Source organism: Panthera pardus, unplaced genomic scaffold (genome assembly GCF_024362965.1).
Source record: "Panthera pardus isolate Hobbes unplaced genomic scaffold, ASM2436296v1 HiC_scaffold_8, whole genome shotgun sequence".
NCBI classification, from domain to species: Eukaryota; Metazoa; Chordata; class Mammalia; order Carnivora; family Felidae; genus Panthera; species Panthera pardus.
The window spans coordinates 72,181,923-72,186,556 of NW_026527013.1; the positions used below are offsets into that span (position 1 = coordinate 72,181,923).

The 4,634-nt window shown below is 44.8% G+C and overlaps 1 long non-coding RNA gene across 2 annotated transcripts in view; it reads right to left on the reverse strand.

Moving 5' to 3' along the window:
• Positions 1-4,634, reverse strand: part of LOC109268010 (uncharacterized) — a 39,119-nt gene that overhangs the window by 19,011 nt on the left and 15,474 nt on the right. The window lies entirely within an intron of this gene.

The following is a 4,634-nucleotide window of genomic DNA, read 5'->3' on the forward strand; positions in this document are numbered from 1 at the left end:
CACTTCTTTCTTCACCAAGTTCAGACCCCTGAGTCCACCTACCATTTCTTTAATGATTTTTCCTTTTAGTCCCTTTCTTTGTTGTCCTTCTGTGGCTTCTGTTCTGTCAGAACCTGACTGTAGACCCACCTACTCGCACTGTCCAATATGGTAGCCAGTCAGGTACATGTGGACTGTGTCACACAGTCTTTAGATTTTGCCCATAAATAAATGGGCAAAGATACCAACAGCTACTCAGAAGAAAGCTGTTCAAATGGACGATGATCTATATTTTATCTTAACTGATAAGTAAAAAATAGAAGTTAACACAAACCATATATCATCTTTGGCTTGGGAGAAATATTGTGATAACATCAGGCTAGAACACAGTAAAAGAATCATGCCCTTACACTATTAGTTGTGATAGAAACAGGTAAAAACTTTCAGGAGGACAATTTGGTAATATACATATAAAGATCTGAAATATGCCCATGCTCTTAGATCCAATAATCCAATTCATAGGAATTTATCTTTAAAGAATAAGCAGAGATGCATTAGAGTAAAATAGTACTATAAATGTGAAATTTTGAAAACAAATTCAATCTACAATAATAGTAGACTAGTTCAAAAATAAAGGCACATCTATGTGATATATTACTTCCCAGTCATTAATATTTTCTCTTTTTTAAATGAGAGAACAGGTTTATTTGTTTTTGAGAGAGAGAGAGAGACAGGCAGAGCACGGAGAGACAGAATTCCAAGCAGGTCCAGGCCCTGAGCTGTCAGCACTGAGCCTGATGGGGGGCTGGAACTCATGAGCTGTGAGATCCTGACCTGAGCCAAAGTCAGATGCTTAATCCACTGAGCCCCCTGGGCGACCCCGGGTCATTAATATTTTCAAGGACCACTTAGGCCATTGAAAAGAATCACCATGAAATCTCATCACAAATGAAAATTATACAAAATTGTGTTTATGGTATGACTGCAATTTAGTTTTACATATGTATGTAAAGCATGGTGTATATATATATATGGTATATATATATGTGTATATATATATGTATACATATATATGTATACATATATATGTATACATATATATATATATATACACACACACACACATATACATACACACATGTATATGCATGGTAGGTAGATGGTATATATGTGTATGTAAATGATACATATATATCAAAATTTTAATAGTTATTTCTGGGAGAGATGATTAAGTGTGATTTACACTTTTGTATTTATCCATATTTTCTGTATTTCATACAAAGAATGTGCGTTACTTTTCAAATCAAGACGGATGCTTTTTAAAAAGTAGTAAGTTTGTATCGGGAGTGGAGGGATCAGAGAGAAGGCGCCCCTTACTGCGCCCTTCATAGACTTTCCTTCTGCACAGATGCACCAGAAGAGGGCGCCTCCGCCTCTTCCCGCAGGCAGGATCTCTCAATTACCTATCAGAGATGGGGGGGGGGATGCTCCCCAAGTCAGTAGAAACTAACCTGAAATGCCTCACTTCCCTGGTGGCCACATTCCTCTTCCGGGCCTCCCGGAAATTTGTGTAGCAGAGGGATATGTAGTTTTGAATGGCCTGTGAGAGCTTCCTCTGGTCACCCTCTTAAACACGCAGCCCGAATGACTTCCGCTCGGTCACCCCTGTATCCTGGTTTCACCTACGCAGCTGCTAGGAGCTCCTCAGCAGAAGGCCGAGGCGACGCATGCAATGGCTTTGCCTTACTGGCCACAAACAGGTTGGTGGAGGTCGCCCAGTTCACACCTACCACCTAACAGGCTGACCCAGTCACCAAGGGTCCCTGAACCCTACCTTGCTCCTTAAAAAGCACATGCTATTCTTCGTGGTATCAGTTAGGGGGCAGCAGATATCCTGGCATCCTCTGCTCTCTCAAGGAAGCTTCCAATTTGGAGATCCTGAAGTTGCTATGAATCGGGCTACTATTTCACTTACCGGCTAACGTGGCCTGGCAGTTCCTTCCTGCACTAGCAGATCACGTCGGGGAGCCTAACCCTTTCACCCGGTGGAGTGCTTCTAACTCACTACTTTGAGCAAAGGTGAATCTGAGTAATAAATTAGCCTGGATGATTACTGGACTCTGCCTCAGCGGAGCCAGTTTCTTTACTAAGTATTACAAAGCCCCAGACTTCTCTTTTGGGCTATCATTCTGTCTCTCCCATACGCCCAAGACAGCTCTATTTTGACTCCTTAAAATACCCTCAGGAGGAGGCTGCAGGTAAAGGATGAGTGGAAGACATCGACACAATTGCTTCTGCAAGGTCCCGGGTTTAAGAGAAGGAGGTATAGCCCCACCCACAGTAAAAACATGCTTTCTCTGATGCATATGCATTATGGAGACGCTTCTGTTGCTTTCTCTTTACTTATATATGCATATCTACACCCACATATACACACACATGTAAACATGTTAACAATGATTATTTGGGGAGGGATGCTGATAGGGGTTTTACATTTCTTACATTTCATACAAAGAATGTGTGCTTGAGAGCCGGGGCGGGGGGCGGGGGGGGGGGGGATGGGATGGGGGGAATGACCAGACTGGTAACTTTGTTCAAAATGGCTTGATGCTGAGCTCTTCAGCATCCCTGAACCAAAGTCTTCTTTTGGTTTTAGTCACGTGCCTTTGTTCCTCATCAGAAGCGCCTCCTCTGGCAAATGCAGGAGGTGGAGACAGAAGCACGGCGAGGGGGGGACTGACCAGTGATGTCCCAGCCAGCGACAGAGCCACCATGTGCAGTCGCGTGGGTCTGGCCAGAACCAGTCTGCCCTGATGGCTTCTCATAGTTCGTTTGCCCGTGTTTCTGTGCTCCACAGAGCAGGACACCGACAGTTCAGTCCAGTCAGCAGAACTTTCTAGAGAAGAGAAGTCACACCTACTATGTACCAAGCACGCTCTCTGTCATCTCATGATTCCTCACAGCAATCCCCAGAAGGGGGTGCCATTGTTACCAGCGCTCATTTGTCAGGGACCGAGCTACTACTGGGCCATTTGCCCAGTGTCCCCTAGCTTGAAAGTGGTGGAAGCCGAATCTGAACCCAGGCAGTCTAGCTGCAGGACCCACTCACTGAACCGTTACCTTTCCGCACATCTTCAGATGGAGTTTCTTCTATTTCAGATCCCTAGAGGTACAGAGCCCTGCCTTTGGTTACCAGGAGGCCATGGGTAGCTACACCCACCCAGATCATTCGGTCCTCTTCATGGCGGGTGGCCCCGTCCGGTCAGATGCCACCAGAGCCAGCATCACCCGAGAGTCATTTGGGATGCTGTGGTTCTAGAGACTGCCTCCATCTTGAGCCAAGGAAGGAGCTGTTCCGGGGAGGACATTGGAACCTTGGTGAGAGTTGGCCTTTCTGTGCCTCCATCTGAAAGCTAAGCTCTTCTATGGGAGTTTGGATTGAAGGTTAGGGATGATGGCTCAGAGGGGGAAAGTGTGAAATGGTAATCGCTTTCATATGTCACTTGAGAAATGTTATAATAAAGCTGAGTAAATTGGAGCATGAGTTAGCCCGGTCTTTTGCCTAATGATGTCACCCACTTTCTGCTTCCTCCAGCCTATGATTAATAAAAGGGGGATTATTACAGTAACTCATTCCTAGTGGGCAGCAGTGACGTCAGCAACAGCTGAGCAAACTGACTACATTTAGTCGTGCGTGTGTATGTGGGCATTTTTTTTTTTTTTTCCCTGTGACTAACATGAAGCTAAGAGCATCTAATGAAACAAAAGCTCCTTGAAATTTGGGGAACTTACTGGGTGAACTCTTTGCTACAGGGAGCACCATTTTAATTTTTCTCAGTTCATAGTTGAACGATGTTGCAGTTGACCAAATGACATGATTGGCTTTCTGCCTCTGCTCGTTAAGTGATCCGAAATTGACCCCTGGTCTATGAGAGAGAGGGTTTTTGAAGCTGTTTTCCTTCTAATATAACGGCTCTTAACTTCATTCAACATTCTATCTCATCTTTAAAATTTTTTTTAATATTTATTTTTAAGAGAGAGAGAGAGAGAGAGCGCAAGCACGAGTGGGGGAGGGGCAGGCCCTGAGCTGTCAGCATGGAGCCCGACATGGGGCTCGAACTCATGAAAACCATGAGACCGTGACGAAAGCCACAAGATCATGACCTGAGCCAAAGTCAGACGCTCAACCGACTGAGCCACCCAGGCGCCCCTCTATCTCATCTTTAAAAAGGAACTCAGTGACTATTAAGAAAAGAGACTGTGGCCATCGGTTATCTTTTGAAAGTTTAAGGTGAGTTGTAGAATCCAGAGGTTCCAAACTCTCAGTACATTGTGCTTAATGATAGTTTGCTTTTCCAAGCTGATAAAGGCTTACAGAGGTCCTGCTTGCCAGTTCACCTTTGCAAACTTGACCTTCCTAAAATGAGAGTGAGGCACTTGGAAATATTTACTAACCGAGCTGAACCACTGCCAACGCTCCCGGTCAGTGTGCACAAAAGTACACAGTGACCGGAACAAGGGCACTCCCCGTCGTGCGGGCCTGGACGTGCCTCGGAGGTGCTCCGACAGAAGGGCAGGACCTTTGGACTCTTTCTATCAGCACACGAGGGACACAGCAATTCAATGATTAAAAAAAAAAAAAAACAAAAAAAAAA